Source organism: Eubalaena glacialis, chromosome 3 (genome assembly GCF_028564815.1).
Source record: "Eubalaena glacialis isolate mEubGla1 chromosome 3, mEubGla1.1.hap2.+ XY, whole genome shotgun sequence".
Classification (NCBI taxonomy): domain Eukaryota; kingdom Metazoa; phylum Chordata; class Mammalia; order Artiodactyla; family Balaenidae; genus Eubalaena; species Eubalaena glacialis.
This window is the reverse complement of record NC_083718.1, coordinates 165,036,508-165,060,941: the sequence shown is the minus strand read 5'-3', so window position 1 is coordinate 165,060,941 and position 24,434 is coordinate 165,036,508. Positions and strand designations below refer to the sequence as shown.

Below are 24,434 nucleotides of genomic sequence, written 5' to 3'. Positions count from 1 at the left end.
CTTGCCGTCCTTAAAGCTGGGGTGGTGAGTAGGTTAATCTCACTGAACTGGTTTAATAAATAGAAATCCATTTTAAATTTATTTATTTTATTTATTTATTTTTGGCTGCGTTGGGTCTTCGTTGCTGCGCGTGGGCTTTCTCTAGTTGTGGCGAGCGGGGGCTACTCTTCGTTGCAGTGCGCAGGCTTCTCATTGCAGTGGCTTCTCTTTGCAGAGCACGGGCTCTAGGCACTTGAGCTCAGTAGTTGTGGCTCATGGGCTCTAGAGCGCAAGCTCAGTAGTTGTGGCACACGGGCTTAGTTGCTCCACGGCATGTGGGATCTTCCCGGACCAGGGCTTGAACCCATGTCCCCTGCATTGGCAGGTGGATTCTTAACCACTGCGCCACCAGGGAAGCCCATAGAAATCAATTTTTAAATGTCTCCCAAGGATGGAAATCCTCTGCTGTGTTCTGGCTTCCAAAAGCGGCCTGGGACTCTACTGCCACCTGGTGGTAATAAGTACATATTGCAGGAAGAGTATTCTAAAAGGAAAACGCAGCCAACGTGGACCCACCCACCCCCACCCCCACTCCCAGGCAGAGCCACCCTTCACAAAGGGAAGGCACAAAATAGGGCAGAAGTGACTGGTTTAAAAGAGAAATTAAATTCAAACCGCAATTACTATTTGAGGCACTTGAGTTGGGCTAAGTCTGCCCCAACCCTATGCCCCAACCCTTGATTACCTTAACTATAATCAAGACAGACATAAATAACTAATTCTAACACAAGGCAGACTGAAGTCCAAGTCCAGAACTATCACATCCATTGAGTGTGGGTGTTGCATCTCAGCTTGAACTAACCACAACACTCATTAATATAGGCCAGGCATCGAGCAAAGTGGTTTCTCTTTTTTTTTTCTCCAGCAAAACTTTACAACAATCTTTTGAAGTAAGTCCAATTAGCATCCCATTCTGCAGATGAGTCAACTGAGGCTCAAAGAAGTGAAGCCTCTTACCCAAAGAGCTAGTGAGTGGCAGAGAAAGGATTCAGATCAGGCGTAGATTTGGCTGACTCTAGACTCCTCGCCATTTCTTTAGAGTCTCCTACTTGCTCTAGACCCAAAGTGGCCTCTTGAGATTCCAGGGCCCACCGGAAATCAGCATCTCCCCTCCTTATAACCTCAGCAGGTCTCTGGAAGGACTAGATAAGCACAAAGAAAAGTGGTAGAAGTGTCTGGCTCATACCTTTGTTCTACCCCACCCTTCTCGCCTGCCCCCTCCTCGGCCTCTATTCCACAACACCCTCACCCTCTGGAGGTTCTCCCGGGTCTGCCTGCCCCAGGGGAGACAGGTTGCCTGTCCTGAGCCCCAAGCCCTGGCTCCGCGTCATCTCCATGCCAAATCCACAGCCCATCTGGGCAGCTCAGAGCCTTGTTTGCTGATTCGCAAGTTCATAGTATGGGCCAGTGCTCCCCAGAGAGAAATACAAAACCATAATTGTCCCCGGATTGGCTTGTGTTCTTTGTGGAAAGAAACAATACACAGCCTTTGTGTTTAAAAAAAAAAAAAAATTACTGAAACAAAAAATTTCCAGTTCACACTCTTTTGAATTGAGAGAAATAAGTAAACACTATTTCCCAAATCTATGTTCACTGGGAAGCCTCCTTTTATTATATTTATGCAAAAACATGAGCCGAATATCATCCTACGCCACTATAAAACACATTCAATAATAAAATGCAAACGCTATTTGCAAAGAATTACAGAGGATCAAGTTCTGGCCGATTGCGAGGAGTAGTTTAAAATTAAGAGTTTTAAGCTTCACATATCCCAATTTTATTTTGTAATAATCTATGCCTTTAACTTACCCTGTTTATATTTGCTCCGAATAATGTAGCCAAAAATCCACTGCACATTGATTGTGAAAAGGGTAACTCATTATCTGCTTTTGCCCAGAAATAACAGAGGAAGAAAAGAAGGTGTTTGCTTGCACTCCCACAATTCTTTGGAAATATTTGCTTTCAGACATTTTGTATTATCGTGCAGTGCGCATATTTCTGCATGGGAGCTTTGCAATTTTGAAAAGATACCAAGAGGAGCAGAAAAAGAGACTAAAGAAGTTTTGCTCATTCTTTAGCCCAGGTTAACGTGGAGCCTAATCTGCATACCCACCTGAGGGATTCTGGGACATTGCTGTGGCTCTCCTGGGAGTATTTACACGAAGGGTCTGCAAGGAGGATTTCGGGTGGTTGCTGGAGGGATCTCACACCCTATGCCGTTAAAGGAATATGGAGAGCCAACCGGCAGCGCTAAAGAAGACACTCTGGGGAGGATGGCAATTGGAGGAAAGACACCCTAAGCCAAAGGAGTGGATGAGTATATGGCTCACTGTGCCAATAAACAGGTAAGAATCTCTTTAGTGCTGTCAGGAGCCTTGGTCACCCAGTAGGGAAGGACAGGAGACCCTAGCAGTGCCAGGGTGGAGTCCAGCTCCTGTGCCTGCTGACCAGTCCCTAGGAACTGACCCCAAATCCACCCGAATTTTTACATAAACCCTCTGGGATTTATAGACCACAGAGTCTTGGAGGTCTCCTCCCTCTAAACTGAGGGAGAGAGGTCTTCTCCCTCTAAACTCTGGTACCCAGCAGGAGGATGGGCAAGGTCTAGGAACCAACATTGAAGCCTGGTCCATCCAGGGTTTCCGTTCACGGCCTGACCACCACCCAGTCTCCATTTCCATTCCTCCATCTCTGCCTGCCCTTCTTTTTCTTCTTCCTTCATCCATCTTGCTCACTGTTCCTCTTCCCATTACCGCCAACAGTCACATTAAAATCTCTGACCTTTATGTAACATTTTTTGCTTTCTCCAGAGCACTTTTATACACAAATACTTCTTAAACTGGGGTGCATATGCCCTTGGGGGGCTCCCATCCATGGGCCAGAGAATTTGCAGAGCCACGTGACACACGTGGCCCATCTTGCTGGCATTAAAATTACCCAATGGTAAATAACTTAAAACACTGTCTTTGTGTTAAAAGAAACAACGTGGGTATATTATGGAGCAGAATGCAAAATGCACATAAAATTTTAAGCTACAGTAAGACTTCAGATAAATTGTGAGCTTGTGGCAGGCTGCTTTAAGTTACACCCTCAAACCCCCAGGGTACTTGTTTACTCTCTTTTGCCATTAGGTTTGGCTTTGGTGGAAAAGTTGGAGAAGCTCTGACTTACTTTATCACATGAAATCTTCACAACAGCCCTTTCAAAGCAAGGCAGTTTTAGAGATGGAGGAACGGGGACCAGATATGCTGAGTAACTTGCCCCAAGTTACCCAGCAAGCAGGTGTCAGAGCCTAAACATTGTCCAGGTATTCTAACTCCAAGTCCAGTATTGACTCCACACCGAGGTACTGCCAGGCACATTGAACCACTGGGGGCAACAGGCCCCAGAGACAGGTAGTGCTGGGCCCACAGCTAGGGAGGATCCTCTGCAAATTTATAAAGTCCTCCCCCATAACCCATGGCTTCAAAATTCATAGGCAAGCAGGTGCTCCAAGCCTGGGGAGCTCAGACGCAGATGGCTGCAATTCTGACATCACCCAGATAAGCCACTGTCAACTCTGGACCGCCAGCCTCAGAAGCTGAGGGCAGGGAGATTGGGAATTCTTGGTTGTGGAGATTGGCAGTTCTTTCTGGTAAGACTCAAAAGGCAAGGAGTTGACACATGGGGACCCAGGTGACCCTGCTCTCGTCCTCAGTGCTCAGTGCTATCAGGGCAGGTACTCGGCTCCCAAGCCACTGGGCCCAGCAGGACTGGAGTCAGCTGCTGAATGGTTGGCTGGAGTAGGATTTGAATCCAGGTCGGGCTGACTCCCAACCCCCAGCCCTTCCCACGCTGCCTGAGGTTATGAAAGGAGTTCCATCCCGGAGTCAGGATACCTCAGTTCTAGCCCAGCTTCTCCAAAAGGAGCTGTATGACTTGGGCCAGTGCCTTCCGAGTCTAGTACAGCGGGAAACACTCTAGCACCCAGGGGTTCTAGAGCCAGAGCCACCTGGGTTCAAATCCCAGTTTTTCCACTCACTAGCTCTATGGTCTCAGGCAAGCTTTCACGTGCCTGTGCTTCAGTCTCCATATCTGTAAATGGGGACACGATTGGTGCCCAGCCCACAGAATCGTCGTGAGGATTAAATATCATCCACACAAGGCACTTGGAAGAGAGCCCGGTATGGAGCCGTGCTCAATTAAGGTGAGAGTGAAGGGGGTCAAGTGGCAGCCCCAAGGACCCACACCCTCGCAGCAGTGAGTCTGATTGGCAGGTGGGATGGGAGCCGCTGTGTCGGACCTAAACAGCTGCCTCTCCCTTTGTCCCCCAGCAGCTCAAGCCCCGAGTTCCGTGGCTGGTATTCATTCAACAACTTTTTACTAAGTATCTGTTGCACGAAGGGGGACCCCTTCCAGGGCCTGAGAGTGGGCTCTTGTCTAACACTCGGAAATGAATTGTCCGAGGAGACATGTGCTGACAAAGCAGGAGACTTTATTGGGAAGGGGCGCCCAGGTGGAGAGTAGGAAGGTAAGGGAACCCAGGAGAACTGCTCTGCTACATGGCTCGCAGTCTCGGGTTTTATGGTGATGGGATTAGTTTCTGGGTTGTCTCTGGCCAATCATTCTGACTCAAGGTCCTTCCTGGTGGCGCACACATCGCTCAGCCCAGATGGATTCCAGCGAGAAGGATTCTGGGAGAACATATGGACTGGCATCTCCTGTCTCCTTTTGACCTTTCCCGAATTCGTCTAGTTGGTGGTGACTTGTCAGTTCCGTGTTCCATACCAGGACCTCCTGTTGTTACGATAACTCATGCAAGTGGCTACTATCTTGCCTGGCCAGGGCGGGTGGTTTCAGTCAGTGTTTCCCCTAACATATCTACCCTGGGCCAGGCATGGCTAGTGTATGGGGGACACAAAGGAGAGCAAAACCAGACGCAAACCCTGTGTGTCTAGAAGAGAGACAATTAACAGACCCACAAGGAAATGACAGCTAGTGGTAAATACTATGCGGGAAAATAACCCAGGGGGAGGGGATAGCGATGGGGAGGTGTTTTCAATGAGCTGTTTCGGGAAGCCCTCTCTGGTAAACAAAGAAGTAGTTATCATTTATACATAGTATTTAGCCGCCCTCAGCTTCAGAGCTCAGCCAATTTCCCAGCTGGGGAAATCGTTGGCGTGGTGGTCACCCGTGTGATCCCAGAGGCCTGCAAGGAAGACAGGGAGGGTTTGAGCATTGCAGTAGGGGATGCCCTGATATCGGTGGGATATCGATTTTGGGGAAGGTGCTGGGGGTGATGGCCCACGAGTACACTCAGGTTGAAGGTAAAAAGCTGGGATTGGGAGGCTGGATCCAGAGTACCGACTGGGACACAGTACAAGGCCAATTGCAAGGTCCCATCTCTGAGGTGCGTCATCCGCAGGAACGCTTGAGACAAGAGGAGGTCTCAGATCACACACCGACAGAGCCAGCTTCAACAGTGAGAAAGTCATCTTAAAGTCAGACTGCTCAGCTTTCCAAATTGTGAAATAATGGCCTGAATTTAAATTTTCCAAGATAAATTCAGTGGTTTTGTTTTTTACTGTTAATAAAGGTAGACCTATTCTGTGTTGTGTTAGAATTTACCTGTAAGTTATTTTAGTATCAGGTACACGAATGTGACTGTATATTTTACGTATGATAGGATTACAACTGCACACAGTTCTAACTAATTCTAATAAAAACACACTAGAGCCTTAAAAATATTGATAACATTTACAATATTGTAATACTATAAACAATAATTATTAAGAAATAAAGAAGCAAGAAGATACAGGACTCTGAAAGAAGAACATTCCTGGCAGAGGAAACAGCACATGCAAAGGCCCTGAGAATGGGACAAGCCAAGGACTTTGGCTTTTATCCTCAGTGTGAGAAGGTAGATTGCTCTTTTTTTTTTTTTTTTTTTTTTTACTTTTGGCTGCGTTGGGTCTTCATTGCTGCGCGCCAGCTTTCTCTAGTTGCGGCGAGCGGAGGCTACTCTTCATTGCGGTGTGCCGGCTTCTCATTGCGGTGGCTTCTCGTGTTGCAGAGCACGGGCTCTAGGTGTGCGGGCTTCAGTAGTTGTGGCTCACGGGCTCTAGAGCGCAGGCTCTAGATTGCTCTTTAAAGCAGACAACATAGCAGATGTTTTTCATGCCTATCAAATTCAAAATGTTAATCCACGAGTCCAGGGGGTTGACCCACCTTGTCCAAGGTCACTCACCACCCAAAAGTCCCTTCCTATTGAGACAGAAAAAAATAAAAATAGACTACATAGCAGCCCAATGCATGTGAAAAGCCTTGTTTTCATCAACAGAAAGGGGGGAAAATGAATCAACACAGCCTCCTCCTCACGCTGAACAGTCGGTCATAGTTAATGTACAGATCACAGAGGCAGGTAACTCATACACGCTTAGTAGCAAATGGAAAAATCAAAGCAAAATAAGTTAAAAAGAGATACAGCAAAGAGAAGGCGCCTCTTAAATCAGCCTTTTCGAACTGCTTCGGGGCACCCTGGAGGGTCCTGTGAAATACCACGCTCAAGCTTGCTAGTATTTGTGATGCAGGAGTGGCCCTGCCGAGGGCATGCACAGCTTCTCGCATGCCTCCCGGGAGTTCAGATCGCTGTCCAGAGATGTTGAGATGACGTGAAGCATGTGCCTCAGGCTGGCCATTGTGCTAGATGCCTTACCTGCCTTGTCTCCTTTAATCCACCCCAAAATCCTAGGAGGTAGGGAGGATCGTCCCCATTTTACAGATAAGAACACTGAGTCCCAGAGAAGTTAAGCTAAAGGTACGAAGTTTACGTTAATTTGAATCCTGGCCAATTCAGGAAATTTGTAAGATCTTAGTTAAGAGTGGAAAGATTGGCCCAGAGATGGGAAATTGGAAATGATGAGGCCAAGCTTTGAAGAGAGAAAAGAGTAGAGAAGCAACGTTTGTTGGGGCACAAGGCAAGGCATCTTTCTCCTGTGTCTCATGCAGTCTGTGTGACTACTCTGCAGGACAAGGATTGTTAGTCCTACATTCAAGATGAGGAAACTGAAGCTCAGAGGGATTGATGGACATGCCCAAGGTCGCTGGCTAGTAGCAGAGCCCAGATTCCAAGCCAGGTGTGCCTGGCTCCATAGCCCACAGCTGCTTCTGCACCTGGTCACGGTGCCTGGTGTGATGGAACTAGCCTGTCCTGGGACTCACTGCACCTGGGGTGTGGCCCCAACTTTTCCAGTGACTTGCTGTGTGACCTTGGGCCTGTCGCTCCCCTCTCTGAGTCTCAGTTTCCTCTTCCATAAAATGTGGAGGTGGGTGGGGTGATCTCCAAGGCCCCCTTGACAGTATGCCTCTGAGTCTGTGACAATCAAAAAGCAAAACACAGAACAAGACTGATCCATTGTTAACTCCTCCTGCCCTAGGCAGCCCACGAGAGAGGGCAGCAAAATCCCCGCTGCCTTGTCTGTGTCCCAATCTCACCCTGACCCCTCCCACTACCCTTGCTCTCTGAGCTTCCCACCCTGCACGGTCAGAGATCTGCCCTCATCCTTGCTTCCTCCTTCTCCCTCCCCCCATACCCCACATCTGCTCCAAACTAAATCCAGTCCCCTCTCTCTCATTGGCTCCTCCTATAATGGCCCCCATGGTCTCCACCCCCAGGACATATGCTTGATCCCTCCCCATCTCTCCCACAGGCCATGCAGAGCCCTATACTGGTCCCCTGGCCCCAGTTTCTTCCATGAGAGTGGCCAGGATCTTTGTTGAATCAGATCTTTTACATGCCCCCAATCCTGCAATGGCTCCCAAAAAGCCTATAGGATAAATTCTTTAGCGTGACATTTGACATTCAAAATCCTTCAAGGTATGGCCCTAATCAGCCTTAATCAATTAATTTCCTTCCACCATCTCGCTCCTCCTCACTTGCACCTACACGTCAGTCACGGGTTCTGCTTTTCCACCTCACTGCCTGTATACACTATTTATTCTTCCAGTTAGTACTTCCAGCCCTCCTCTCCCCTCCCCTCCCCACCTGATTCAAATGCCTTCCTCCCAAACACCCCAGAGAGGTCACAATCCTTCCTTTCCCTCTGTTCCCAAGAATCTTTTTACAGCCGTGATTTATTTGATTCCATACCTCCAGTGCCTGGCACCGAGCCTGACATATGGAATGGATGTAGATTCATGTTTGATGGTTGAATGGAAGTTTGACATCTCATTCCTTCGTGGGCCAGGGATTTGTTTTCGTCTAGCCTATCAGGTTACCCAAGAAAGCTCTGTCCATCACCCAAAGCACTGCTGCCCACATAAGCAAGGCCTCCCAATGTCGCCTTTGCCCATGCCCAGGAGTCCTGCCAGCTTGGTACCCAGATGCTCTCTGTCTCTCTCTCTCTCTCTCTCTCTCTCTCTCATTGTCCCCCTCCCCTGGTCAGTGAATACACTGAGCCTCTCCCTCCTCTCCTTTGTCCACCTTGAACCCTAGGGTCCTCAGTCCAGGGACAGGTTAGAGAGGGACAAGATGAAAGACGTGTAGTAGAAGCACGTGAGAAGTTGCCATAACTAGTTCCTTGAGACACACACATCCATTTTTTTAAGAAAGACATACAACCAATAAGATCTAAATAAGTGATGATCCATCAAAAAATGAAAGCCCATACAACACATAAAATGACAAGGCAGATCTATAGATATTGCTGAGAGGTGATTATGGTCTACTGTAAAGTAAGAAGTTCAGATGGAATCCAGCTTGTTTAATCTGACTCCATCCAGGCAAAGATGGAACAAGTCTGAATGTCTACACACCAAAATGTCATGGGGTCCACTTCTGGATGGTGGGGATTATGGGTTATTTTTACCTTTGTCTTCACACTTTTATACTGTCTGATCTTTTTACAAAGAGCATGAAATTTTATGTTCAGAAAAATAATGCTATTTTCATACTGAAAGAAGAGGACGAGGAAGAGGGCAGAGAGGAGAGGAGAGAAGGAAAAGCTAAATAACAAACAGGTGAAGACAAAGATAACTGCCCCCCAAAGACCCTCTGAGCCCCTCCTGCCAACCCACCTGGCATGCCCACTGCCTAGGAAAGACCACCTGATCGTGATTCCAGAATATAGTCTCCGGCCTCCAGGCCACTCTCCAGGGACCAGGTTCCTTGTCATCTAACACTCAGTTCTGGATTACACCCTTGTGCCTTTTAGCTGAGGGATAAGAGAGCTCATCAAGACTGTTGGCTCAGACCATCCCCGTTTGTTCATCTTCCTCTGAATGAAACTCCAGGGCAGGAACCCAACCCCTTACCCCTGTGCCCATGAGGAGAGACTCACGCGGAAACACTGTACCAATGGCCAGCTTGGCACCATCTGAAATCACATTCCTTTAAGGCACACGACGAGAACCCACAATGGAGGGATTGAATTGGTTAAAGCCTGGATGGGAATCTGCAGGGCACTGGGCTTCCATACAGAGGCTGTTAAGTCCTGGCCCCTCTCCCTAGTGTCGGGATTGCATTGACCTGGTTACTTAACTTCACTGAGCCTCTGTTTCCACGCTTGTAAAGTGGGGTTAATAACAGCACAGGCAGACCCTGGAGATATTGAAGGTTCAGTTCCAGACCACTGCAATAAAGTGAATATTGCAATAAAGAGTGTCATATGAATTTTTTTGGTTACCTGGTGCATATAAAAGGTATATTTACACTATACTATAGTCTATTAAGTGTGCAAAAGCATTATGTCTAAAAAAACAATGTACGTACCTTAATTTTAAAATGCTTTATTGCTAAACAATACTAACCATCATCTGAGCCTTCAGCGAGTTGTAATCTTTTTGCAATAGTAACATCAAAGATCACTGACTACAGATCACCGTAACAAGTATAACAAATATAACAAAAATTTTAATAGACTATTTTTTAAAGCAGTTTTGGGTTCACAGCAAAGTTGGGCAGAGGGTACAGAGATTTCCCACATACCCCACGAGCTCACACAGGCATCGCTTCCCCGACCAGAGTGGTACATTTGTTACAATTGAGGATCCTGCATCGGCACATCGTTATCACCCACAGTTCATAGTTTATATCAGGGCTCACCCTTGGTGTTGTACATTCTATAGGTTTGGACAGATTTACGATGACGTCTCCACCATGATAGCATCATACAGAGTAGCTTCACTGCCATATAATTTTTGTTTTAAAATTCAGTTAGCTAATATTTTATTTGAGATTTCTACATTTATTTTTTTATTGAAGGATAGTTCATGAAATACTGCGGGAATTACCTAAATGCAACACAGAGACATGAAGTGAGCAAATGCTGTTGGAAAAACGGCACTGGCAGATTTGCTCGATGCAGAGTTGCCACGAACCTTCCATTTGTAAAAAACGCAACATCTGCAAAGCGTAATAAAACGAGGTCTGCCTGTACAGATGTCACAGGACTAGTGAGGGTTGAACCAGATGACATATGTACAGCACTGAGCGCAGTGTCTGGCACATAGTAGGTACTTAATAGATGGTAGCTTTTATTATTATTGGCAGAATTGTTCTAAACCTGCCGTGGGCGGGTCCTAGACATGCCCAGGCCATTGGCAGCCCCTCTAACAACAGGAGCCCAGTGCGCGCCATAAGTTACAATTAGGAGGCTGGCAATGCCTGAGGGATTCTGACGGAGGGAAAATCGATTGGGGTTCATGCACAAGGGAAAGAACTACACTTGTCAGGGGAGGGCTGTTGCACAAGAGAAATATGAAGGGCTCCTTTTAGCTCATTCTCTTTCCTCCACGAGAGCATCTAGTCTTATTAAAAATACAGCGAGGAGCACGGTTCCCACCTCCATCATGGCTAGTTGGGAAGCAGAAGACGCCCAGGCAAAGGAGAAGAAGGAAGCCATCTGTCTGTTGGGGCCGATGCCTCAGGGCATCTCTAAGGAGCAGGATAGAGAGAAGCCGTGTGTGTGGTCAGCAGCAAGAGCACTCCAGGCAGCAGTCAGTTGCAGGGAACGCATATAGGTCTGGGTCCTGGGCATGGGGGAGGTTTTCGTGGTCCTGGATCATCTTTTAACACCAGCACCTCTCCTTTTGCTTCCTGAATCCCACTTGTCCCAACTAAAGCTCTCGACTCAAAGCCACACAGTATTTTCAGCCAGCATTGGCCAGTCCCATCTGTGGGTCTGGACCCATTTTTTTCATTCAGTCCACAAATCTGTGTGGATGCCTGCTGGGTGGGAGAGACACGGAAATGAAACTGATACAGACCCTAAGGGGGCATGTCCTCTAATCAGTGAGATGTGGCAGGTGCACCAGTACACCCAATGGTGTCAATCCATCACATCACTCTTCTGCTGAAAAATCTTCAGGGACTCCCAAGTGCCTGCATGATGGTGTCCAAATGTCTGAGCCCAGCATCTGAATCCTCACAATCAGCCATAACTGACCAGCTCCAGCCGCATTCCTCCTCCTCTTCCATCACTCTAGCTCCTCTATACCAGTCTGCTGAACACCAACTTGTTCATGCCTCTGGGTCTTTGCCCATGCTGTACTCTCCTCCATTGGACAAACTTCTACACTTTCTTCAATACCCTATTCAAATGCCCGTTTCTCCACCTATCTTCTCAAGCAACCCCAGGAAATTTTGGTCTCTTTTACTTCTGTGTTTCCAGAACATTGGATGCAAATATGCATTTCAGCACTTACCATGCTATTATATATATTTACATATGTTCATCTTCCCCACTGATCTGTGAGCTCTTTGAAGGCAAGGCCCATGTCCTATTAATATCTTAATAATAGAACTTGGCACACAGTAGGGGTTTAATAAATGTTTGCCTAATGAAATACATATGGACAATAAATATAAGTAAAAATGCTCAGCCTCCCTAGTAGTACAGGAAGTGTAAATGATAACAAAAATAAGATGCCTTTTTCACCCACTAGAGTAGCAAAAATTGTAAATGATTGATAATATTCAGTTCTGATGAATATGTAAGGGCAAGGGCTGGAGAGAACGGGAATTGCTACAATCTTTTAGAAGAAATATAGCTCCATTTGTTAACAGTTAGAATGTGTATACCTGTTGACTCTTCACTAACTCTATTATGAATTTCTCCTATAGAAATAAAAGCACCAGTACATAAGGGATGTTTGTTATCTATTGTTGCATAACAAATTGCCCCAAAGCTTAGCAGCTTGAAACCACACACATGTATTATCTCACAGTTTCTATGGGTCAAGAATCCAGGCACTTCTTAGCTGGGTCCTCTGGCTCAGAGTCTCTGGTGAGACTGCAATCAAGGTGTCTGCCGGGGCTGCAGTCATCTGAAGGCTTGACTGTGGAAGGATCTGTTTCCAAGCTCACTTACATGGTTGTTGGCAGGGTTTGGCTTCTCCAGGACTTTTGGTTGGAGGTCTTCAGTTCCTCACTGGTGGGTGACCAGAAGCCACCCTCACTTCCTTGCCAGGTGGCTCTCTCTATCAGAACAAGCCCATGAGAAGAGCCAGAGAGAGAATACCGAGAAAGCAGAAGTTACAGTCTCTTGTAACTAATGCCAGAAGTGACATCCTATCAATGTTGCCATATTCTATCCATTAGAAGCAAGTCACTAGGTCCAGCTCACACTCAAGGAGAGGAGAATGCACAAGGGCATGAATACAGGAGGTGAGGGTCATTGGGAGCCATGTCAGAAGCTGTCTACGCAGGGTGTGTATGTGTGTGTGTGTGTGTGTGTGTGTGTAAGCATGAATCACAAAGAAAGCTATGAAAAGAACTCTCCAAACCCTTAACACGGATTACTGGGGAGAGGGGCAGGATCGGAGAGGGAAGAAAATTGGAAGAAACAAATTCTTAATTTTGTTTTTTACAAATCCCTATTTTGTTTGACTTTTAAGATAAGTAGGCATTTCTTTTATAACTTAAAAAATTAAATAAATAATTAATTATTTGAGGGAATCAAAGTCAAAAGTGTCCTGGAAATTGAAAAAGGGAAAATCCATCCTAGCTTGGAGAGAGAGGCAGAAAATCAGGGAAGGCTTCATGGAGGAGAGAATGTTTGAAGTGAGCCTTGAAATACGAGCTGGGTCAGGATGTGCCGAAATGGCAGGAATGACAGGGGAAGGGAAGAATGCAACAGAAGGCAAATTAACTGTCCTAGAGCCAAAGAGTGGTCAAGGTGACACAAAGAGACAGAGGCATGTGTCTACCCGGTTTTCTCCATCCCCAAGTCAGAGAGGCTACAGAAGGCTCTTCAGAGGATTCGGCTGCCACTTAACTGCCGGGGTCTATGGCAGAAGGTTCTAGACTTTTGTACCTGCTCATACCGCTTCCAAACTCCAGTCACAAGCACCAGTGCCATTCTGAGAGGTCTGCGGACAAAGGCCCTTAGGAGCCTGAAGCTCGTCCTACTGACTCTCTCCAAAGGGAAACGGCAGGGGAGGAGAAATGCCAACACCTCCTTCCTCTCTCCATGGCTGCACCTAAGGGAACCTCCATTCATCTCAGAGACAGAGTCCATGCTCTGTTTGTTATGTGGAGCAAACCCCTCCCTGGCCATTAACTTCATTAAATTTACCCAACCTACCACCTCCAGGGAGAACCAGCTTCATCAGAGTCAAAGGTCTGGGCTGGCCCTAGCTCAGTGGTCCCTGGGACAAAAGGGAAATAGAACCACAAGGCTGGATCCAGGAAAAGGGTTGTGGTTAATATGTAAATGTAAACCACAAGAAACATAATCCTTCAAAGACTTTCCCTATCACCTGCTCTGGAACAGGCCTCACGCTGGGCTTTGGTGGTGAGGAGAGGCTGAGACCCAGCTCCCTGGCCTGGTGCAGCCTTTGGCCACATGGGGGCCAAGAAAACTGTATCAGACAATCCAGCAGGATGGTGTGGTGGATAAGGGACGTGGGGAATCAAGGACAGTTTCATAAAGAAAAGAGACCTGTGGACTGGGTTTTGAAGAGTGAGTAGGAGTTTGATGAGAAGAAAAGGAGGCCAAGCTCTTCAAGCAGAGGAAACAGCACAGGCAAAGGCATGGCATCTGGACCAGCAGTTCAGTGGAGCTGGAATAGGAAAGAGGAGAGGGGGAGGGGAGGGGCAGGGTTGTCAGGAGGTGAAAGAAGAAAGGGCCAGGGCCAGCCAGTGAGAGAGTTTATAAGACAAAGCCTGACAAGGTTTCTTGACTGTAACCTAGGGGCTGTGGCTCATTAAAGACAATTTTTAAGATGTGTAACCTTGGGCTTCCCTTGTGGCGCAGTGGTTAAGAATCCACCTGCCAATGCAGGGGACACAGTTTCGAGCCCTGGTCCAGGAAGATCCCACATGCCGTGGAGCAACTAAACCTGTGCGCCACAACTACTGAGCCTGTGCTCTAGAGCCCGTGAGCCACAACTGCTGAGCCCACGTGCTACAACTACTGAAGCCCGCGTGCCTAGAGCCCATGCTCTGCAACAAGAGAAGCCACCGTGATGAGAAACCACAACGAAGAGTAGCCCCCGCTCGCCGCAACTAGAGAAAGCCCGCATGCAGCAGTGAAGACCCAATGCAGCCCAAAATTAATTAACTAATTAATTAAATTTATTAAAAAAAAAAAAAAAGAAGTGTAACCTCTGGGGAGAGATATGGGGGTGGATGGAGAAGGGAAGACAAGACGGGAAAGAGACTTTTACTTATAACCCTCAGGGGTTTTATAGCAAGACTATTACTATTACTATTACATTTTTTAGAATTTTAAACTTTCTCTCTTGTCTAGGATGGCAAATAACTGACAATAGCTGTCATTTATTGAGGACTTCCTCTAAGGGCTTTCCACACATTATCTTGCTTAATCGTCACACTAACCCTCTGAAAAAGGTACTATTATCCCCATTTTTCAAGTGAGAACCTGAACGCCTGGGAGATCAGGCGACGCTGAAGGTCACACACACAAAGAGGCAAATGAGCCAGGGTTGAACCCGGGTCTGCTGACACCAAGCCCGTGCTCCTAACACTCAGCCCCACAGCCTCCGGGTAGCGTGTGGGACAGGGAGCAAGTGCCTCGATTTCACAGATGCAGTGAGGTCGAAGACAAAGCAAATGCTGAGGAGAGTAGAGCCAGATTCGAACCATCTGGCTAGGCTGGGGCTCTGGACACGGGGCCAGCGTGCCAGGATGGAACGTATCAGGCAAAGATGTAAAGTCCTGACCTTGGGAACAAGGCCCCTGCCCAAGCACAGGTGGGAAATGTGCATCCCACCTGGGACTCGTGCACCCTGATGATCCCAGAGGCCGCCCCTGCCCACCCAGCCCCAGGCCAGGAGAATCAGTCTCGGAAGTCCTCATGCCACTGGAGGCGGAGGCAGTTGGTGGACTGGGGACAAGCTCTGGGCTGACTTCAGCCCATGGCCTCTCAGGACTGCTGGTCTTCCTGTCTCTTCTGTCTCCGTCGCCATCCCAGCTAGTGTCCCCTCTGGTGGCCCTGATGAAGCTGGGGCCCAGCCCTGAACCACCCAACCAAGAGACAAGGTTGAGACGAGGGAAGTGGAAGACCCCGCTGTGTGACTTCAGGGATCGCCCTCGTGGTCAACAAGTGGTTTTTTAAGTTTTTTTAAGCTGCAGACCCTTCTCTTCAATTGAATCTTATCTAGAGCCCTGTATGTGAACTGGGTGACATAGGAGTGTCTCTGGTTGAAACCAGGTGGGGGCTGGACTCCCCACTCATCTTCCAACACCCCCCAGGGTCCCCGAGAGGTCTGGAAGGGGTCAACTGAACATAGTGTGAAACCCAATAAGCTAGATCACTTCAAAAGGCCCCCAGCTCAGAAGTGCTCTGACCCTTTAATTCCTCGTGAATAATCATAGCACAAACTAACATATATCAAGCACTAACTATGCACCAGGCACTAAGCTAAGGGCTTTACACAAACCCTCTCATTTAATCCTCATCACAAACCTATGAAGTAGACTCTACCACATGGCAGAGGCTGCCAGCTGCCCATCAAACTCTATTCTCCCTTTCCTATCATTAGACTTAAAGCTGGACACATGGTTAGCGTCCCTTTCAGTGAGGTAAGACCACGTGACCAAGCTTTGTCCAATAGGGTGTGAGGAAGAGGCATGTGCCCCACGTCCAGGCCAGGGCAGTTAAGGGATTGAGTGAACCCCCCACACTCTCTTGACCTCCCACCATCTAGCAGGGCCCGGGACCACCAGAGCAACTGTGGAAGCCTGGGGTTGACATGGTGGGTTTGGGTCCCTGAATTTGCCCAGTGTGACAGCACCCTCTGCTGACCTGGAGCCCACCCCACCTGGCCTATCACCTGCGAGAGACATTTCTATGCTGCTTAAGCCATTGCAGTGTGGATGTCTGTGTGACAGCAGTCTGGCCTTTCATACACCCATTTCTTGGAGGAGGAAGGTGAAAGAGATTAAATAACTTTCTAAGATCACCCAGCTAGTGGCAGAATCTGGAGCCATTCAGTCTGGTTCTAAAGTCTGCCCTCAAGTCATGACACTTACCTCCCAGGTGTTACGAAATTAATAATGACAAAACTTAGAGCAACCAAAATGTTTTTCAGTATGTTATTCAGTGATAACGAGAAACGAGCTATCAAGCCATGAGAAGATATGGAGGATCCTTAAATGCATCTTACTAAGGGAAAGGAGCCCACCTAAAAAGGCTACCTACTGCAGAAGTCCAACCATGTGATATTCTGGAAAGCGCAGAACTATGGAGACAGTGGTTGCCAGGCATTCAGGGGGAGGGAGGGACAAATAAACGGAGCACAGAGATTTTTTTTTTTTTAAACATCTTTATTGGAGTATAATTGCTTTACAATGGTGTGTTAGTTTCTGCTTTATAACAAAGTGAATCAGTTATACATATACATATGTTCCCATATCTCTTCCCTCTTGCATCTCCCTCCCTCCCACCCTCCCTATCCCACCCTTCTAGGTGGTCACAAAGCACCGAGCTGATCTCCCTGTGCTATGCGGCTGCTTCCCACTAGCTATCTATTTTACATTTGATAGTGTATATATGTCCATGACACTCTCTCACCCTGTCACATCTCACCCCTCCCCCTCCCCATATCCTCAAGTCCATTCTCTAGTAGGTCTGTGTCTTTATTCCCGTCTTGCCACTAGGTTCTTCATGACCTTTTTTTTTTTTTCCTTAGATTCCATATATATGTGCTAGCATACTGTGTTTCTTTTTCTCTTTCTGACTTACTTCACTCTGTATGACAGACTCTAACTCCATCCACCTCATTACAAATACCTCCATTTCATTTCTTTTTATGGCTGAGTAATATTCCATTGTATATATGTGCCACATCTTCTTTATCCATTCATCCGATGATGGACACCTAGGTTGCTTCCATGTCCTGGCTATTGTAAACAGAGCTGCAATGAATATTTTGGTACATGACTCTTTCTGAAATATGGTTTTCTCAGGGTATATGCCCAGTAGAGCACAGAGATTTTTAGGTCAGTGAAACTACTCTGTACGACACTGTAATGGTGACATTTTTCAAAACCCACAGAACGTACAACACAAAGAGTGAACCCTAACGTAAACTAGGGATTTTAAATAATAATAAAGTATCAATATTGATTCATCAACTATAGCAAATGTACCCCACTAATACAAGGTGAAAATAATAGGGAAAACTGGGGGAAGAACAGTATATGGGAACACTTTATACTTTCTGATCAATTTTTCTGTAAACCAAAACTTCCCTAAAAAATAGTCTATCGGGGAGATTGGTTCAAGATGGCGGAGTAGAAGGACGTGCTCTCACTCCCTCTTGCGAGAGCACCAGAATCACAACTAACTCCTGAACAATCATCGACAGGAAGACACTGGAAATCACCAAAAAAGACACCCCACATCCAAAGACAAAGGAGAAGCCACAGTGAGACGGTAGGAGGAGCACAATCACAATAAAATCAAATCCCATAACTGCTGGGTGGGTGACTCACAAACTGGCGAACACTTATACCACAGAAGTCCACCCACTGGAGTGAAGGTTCTGAGCCCCACGTCAGGCTTCCCAACCTGGGGGTCCGGCAACGGGAGGAGGAATTCCTAGAGAATCAGACTTTGAAGGCTAGCGGGATTTGATTGCAGGACTTCAACAGGACTGGGGGAAACAGAGACCCCACTCTTGGAGGGCACACACAAAGTAGTGTGCACATCGGGACCCAGGGGAAGGAGCAGTGACCCCATAGGAGACTGAACCAGACCTACCTGCTAGTGTTGGAGGGTCTCCTGCAGAGGCGGGGGGTGGCTGTGTCTCACTGTGAGGACAAGGACACTGGCAGCAGAAGTTCTGGGAAGTACTCCTTGGTGTGAGCCCTCGCAGAGTACGCCATTAGCCCCATCAAAGAGCCCGGGTAGGCTCCAGTGTTGGGTCGCCTCAGGCCAAACAACCAACAGGGAGAGAACCCAGCCCCACCCAACAGCAGACAAGTGGATTAAAGTTTTACTGAGCTCTGCCCACCAGAGCAACAGCCAGCTCTACCCACCACCAGTCCCTCCCATCAGGAAACTTGCTCAAGCCTCTTAGATAGCCTCATCCACCAGAGAGCAGACAGCAGAAGCAAGAAGAACTACAATCCTGCAGCCTGTGGAACAAAAATCACATTCACAGAAAGATAGACAAGATGAAAAAGCAGAGGGCTATGTACCAGATGAAGGAACAAGATAAAACCCCAGAAAAATAACTAAATGAAGTGGAGATAGACAAACTTCCAGAAAAAGAATTCAGAATAATGATAGTGAAGATGATCCAGGACATGAGAAAAAGAATGGAGGCAAAGATCGAGAAGATGCAAGAAATGTTTAACAAAGACCTAGAAGAATTAAAGAACAAACAAACAGAGATGAACAATACAATAACTGAAATGAAAAATACACTAGAAGGAATCAATAGCAGAATAACTGAGGCAGAAGAACAGATAAGTGACCTGGAAGACAGAATGGTGGAATTCACTGCTGCAGAACAGAATAAAGAAAAAAGAATGAAAAGAAATGAAGACAGCCTAAGAGACCTCTGGGACAACATTAAATGTAACAACATTCGCATTATAGGGGTCCCAGAAGGAGAAGAGAGAGAGAAAGGACCCGAGAAAATATTTGAAGAGATTATAGTCGAAAACTTCCCTAACATGGGAAAGGAAATAGCCACCCAAGTCCAGGAAGCGCAGAGAGTCCCATACAGGATAAACCCAAGGAGAAACACGCCGAGACACAGAGTAATCAAATTGGCAAAAATTAAAGACAAAGAAAAATTATTGAAAGCAGCAAGGGAAAAACAACAAATAACATACAAGGGAACTCCCATAAGGTTAACAGCTGATTTCTCAGCAGAAACTCTACAAGCCAGAAGGGAGTGGCATGACATATTTAAAGTGATGAAAGGGAAGAAACTGCAACCAAGATTACTCTACCTAGCAAGGATCTCATTCAGATTCGATGGAGAAATCAAAAGCTTTACAGACAAGCAAAAGCTAAGAGAATTCAGCACCACCAAACGAGCTCTACAACAAATGCTAAAGGAACTTCTCTAAGTGGGAAACACAAGAGAAGAAAAGGGTCTACAAAATCAAACCCAAAACAATTAAGAAAATGGTAACAGGAACATACATATCGATAATTACCTTAAATGTGAATGGATTAAATGCTCCAACCAAAAGACACAGACTGGCTGAATGGATACAAAAACAAGACCCATATATATGATGTCTGCAAGAGACCCACTTCAGACCTAGGGACACATACAGACTGAAAGTGAGGGGATAGAAAAAGATATTCCATGCAAATGGAAATCAAAAGAAAGCTGGAGGAGCAATACTCATATCAGATAAAATAGACTTTAAAATAAAGAATGTTACAAGAGACAAGGAAGGACACTACATAATGATCAAGGGATCAATCCAAGAAGAAGATATAACAATTATAAATATATAAGCTCCCAACATAGGAGCACCTCAATACATAAGGCAACTGCTAACAGCTATAAAAGAGGAAATTGACAGTAACACAATAATAGTGGGGAACTTTAACACCTCACTTACACCAATGGACAGATTATCCAAACAGAAAATTACTAAGGAAACACAAGCTTTATTTATTTTTTTATTTATTTATTTATGGCTGTGTTGGGTCTTAGTTTCTGTGCGAGGGCTTTCTCCAGTTGCAGCAAGCAGGGGCCACTCTTCATCACGGTGCACGGGCCTTCTCACTATTGCGGCCTCTCTTGTTGCGGAGCACAGGCTCCAGACGCGCAGGCTCAGTAATTGTGGCTCACGGGCATAGTTGCTCCGCGGCATGTGGGATCTTCCTAGACCAGGGCTCGAACCCGTGTCCCCTGCATTGGCAGGCAGATTCTCAACTACTGCGCCACCAGGGAAGCCCGAAACACAAGCTTTAAATGACACAATAGACCAGATAGATTTAATGGATATTTATAGGACATTCCATCCAAAAACAGCAGATTACACTTTCTTTTCAAGTGCACACGGAACATTCTCCAGGATAGATCACATCTTGGGTCACAAATCAAGCTTCAGTAAATTTAAGAAAATTGAAATCATATCAAGCATCTTTTCTGACCACAACGCTATGAGATTAGAAATCAATTACAGGCAGGAAAAAAAACGTAAAAAACACAAACACATGGAGGCTAAACAATACGTTACTAAATAACCAAGAGATCACTGAGGAAATCAAAAAATACCTAGAGACAAATGACAATGAAAACATGATGATCCAAAGCCTATGAGATGCAGCAAAAGCAGTTCTAAGAGGGAAGTTTATAGCAATACAAGCCTACCTCAAGAAACAAGAAAAATCTCAAATAAACAATCTAAACTTACACCTAAAGGAACTAGAGAAAGAAGAACAAACAAAACCCAAAGTTAGTAGAAGGAAAGAAATCATAAAGATCAGAGCAGAAATAAATGAAATAGAAACAAAGAAAACAATAACAAAGATCAATAAAACTAAAAGCTGGTTCTTTGAGAAGATAAACAAAATTGATAAACCATTAGCCAGGCTCATGAAGAAAAAGAGGGAGAGAACTCAAATCAATAAAATTAGAAATGAAAAAAGAGACGTTACAATAGACACGGCAGAAATACAAAGCATCCTAAGAGACTACTACAAGCAGCTCTATGCCAATAAAATGGACAGTCTGAAAGAAATGGACAAATTCTTAGAAAGGTATAGCCTTCCAAGACTGAACCAGGAAGAAACAGAAAATATGAACAGACCAATCACAAGTAATGAAATTGAAACTGTGATTAACAATCTTCCAACAAACAAAAATCCAGGACCAGATGGCTTCACAGGTGAATTCTATCAAACATTTAGAGAAGAGCTAACACCCATCCTTCTCAAACTCTTCCAAAAAATTGCAGAGGAAGGAACACTCCCAAACTCATTCTATGAGGCCACCATCACCCTGATACCGAAACCAAAGATACTACCAAAAAAAAACATTACAGACCAATATCACTGATGAATATAGATACAAAAATCCTCAACAAAATACTAGCAAACAGAATCCAACAACACATTAAAAGGATCATACACCATGATCAAGTGGGATTTATCCCAGGGATGCAAGGATTCTTCAATATATGCAAATCAATCAATGTGATACACTATATTAACAAATTGAAGAATAAAAACCATATGATCATCCCAAAAGATGCAGAAAAAGCTTTTGACAAAATTCAACACCCATTTATGATAAAAACTATCCAGAAAGTAGGCATAGAGGGAAACTACCTCGACATAATAAAGGCCATATATGACAAACCCACAGCAAACATCATTCTCAATGGTGAAAAACTGAAAGCATTTCCTCTAAGATCAGGAACAAGACAAGGATATCCACTCTCACCACTATTATTCAACATAGTTTTGGAAGTCCTAACCACGGAAATCAGAGAAGAAAAAGAAATAAAAGGAATACAAATTGGAAAAGAAGAAGTAAAACTGTCACTGTTTGCAGATGACATGATACTATACATAGAGAATCCTAAAGATGCCACCAGAAAACTACTAGAGCTAATCAATGAATTTGGTAAAGTTGCAGGATACAAAATTAATGCACAGAAATCTCTTGCATTCCTATACATTAATGATGAAAAATCTGAAAGAGAAATTATGGAAACACTCCCATTTACCATTGCAACAAAAAGAATAAAATACCTAAGAATAAACCTACCTAGGGAGACAAAAGACCTGTATGCAGAAAACTATAAGACACTGATGAAAGAAATTAAAGAAGATACAAACAGATGGAGAGATACACCATGTTCTTGGATTGGAAGAATCAATATTGTGAAAATGACTATACTACCCAAAGCAATGTACAGATTCAATGCAATCCCTATCAAACTACCAATGGCATTTTTCACAGAACTAGAACAAAAAATCTTAAAATTTGTATGGAGACAGAAAAGACCCTGAAGAGCCAAAGCAGTCTTGAGGGAAAAAAACAGAGCTGGAGGAATCAGACTCCCTGACTTCAGACTGTACTACAGAGCTACAGTAATCAAGACAATATGGTACTGGCACAAAAACAGAGATACAGATCAATGGAACAGGATAGAAAGCCCAGAGATAAACCCACACACCTATGGTCAAGTAATCTATGACAAAGGAGGCAAGTATATACAATGGAGAAAAGACAGTCTCTTCAATAAGTGGTGCTGGGGAAACTGGACAGCTACATGTAAAAGAATGAAATTAGAACACTCCCTAACACCATACACAAAAATAAACTTAAAATGGATTAGAGACCTAAATGTAAGACCGGATACTATAAAACTCTTCGAGGAAAACATAGGAAGAACACTCTTTGACATAAGTCACAGTAAGATCTTTTTTTTGATCCACCTCCTAGAGTAATGGAAATAAAAACAAAAATAAACAAATGGGACCTAACGAAACCTAAAAGCTTTTGCAAAGCAAAGGAAACTACAAACAAGATGAAAAGACAACCCTCAGAATGGGAGAAAATATTTGCAAATGAATCAACAGACAAAGGATTAATCTCCAAAATATATAAACAGCTCATGCAGCTCAATATTAAAAAAACAAACAACCCAATCCAAAAATGGGCAGAAGACCTAAATAGACATTTCTCCAAAGAAGACATATGGATGGCCAAGAAACACATGAAAAGCTGCTCAACATCACTAATTATTAGAGAAATGCAAATCAAAACTACAATGAGGTATCACCTCACACCAGTTAGAATGGGCATCATCAGAAAATCTACAAACAACAAATGCTGGAGAGGGTGTGGAGAAAGGGAACCCTCTTGCACTGTTGGTGGGAATGTAAATTGATACAGCCACTATGGAGAACAGTATGGATGTTCCTTAAAAAACTAAAAATAGAACTACCATATGACCCAGCAATCCCTCTACTAGGCATATGCCCAGAGAAAACCATAATTCAAAAAGACACATGCACCCCAATGTTCATTGCAGCACTATTTACAATAGCCAAGTCATGGAAGCAACCTAAATGCCCATCGACAGACGAATGGATAAAGAAGTTGTGGTACATATATACAATGGAATATTACTCAGCCATAAAAAGGAACGAAATTGGGTCATCTGTAGAGACGTGGATGAGTCTAGAGACTGTCATACAGAGTGAAGTAAGTCAGAAAGAGAAAAACAAATATCGTATATTAACGCATATATGTGGAACCTAGAAAAATGGTACAGATGAACCGGTTTGCAGGACAGAAATTGAGACACAGATGTAGAGAACAAACATATGGACACCAAGGTGGGAAAGCAGGGGAGAGAGGGGTGGTGGTGCTGTGATGAATTGGGAGATTGGGATTGACAAATATACACTAATATGTATAAAATGGATAACTAATAAGAACCTTTTGTTAAATAAATAAATAAAATAAAATTCAAAAAAATAGTCTATCAATTTAAATATGTCTATATAGCTTCAATAAAAACTCATGTATGAAAAAAATTAATAGTATTTTGCCATGCACCATATGCTTTGATCAACATTCATTTAATCTTCCCAATAATCTATGATGTAGGTACTGTTGTTATCCCATTTTTCAGATGAGGAAGTCGAGGCCCAGAGAGGCCAAGCCAGGACAAAACTCCTATTTGTTTGACTTCCCATCATCCTCCCTCCCCAAGACCGGCTCCCTCCACCTTCCATAGAAGCTTGCCCTCACCAAGGTGGGTGCCTGCTCCCCAGCCCAGAAGAGCCTGCAGGTTACATGCACCAGCCCCCTCTCATGGGATCCAGGTTGATGAAGGCTCACAGCAGCCCCTTGAGGGAGGCTCCAAGGTCACCCAGCAAACCAGACCTCCAGACTCCCCGTGCAGTGCTCCTTCCTGTGTAGAGCACTCAACTCAGGATAGACCAGTCCCAGTG

General features: G+C 45.1%; 1 pseudogene; it reads left to right on the top strand.

Annotated features, from left to right (window-relative positions):
- The first annotated feature begins 4,204 nt into the window (after positions 1 to 4,204).
- On the top strand, positions 4,205 to 5,553 carry LOC133087216 (acylphosphatase-1-like; annotated as a pseudogene).
- Positions 5,554 to 24,434: the final 18,881 nt, after the last annotated feature.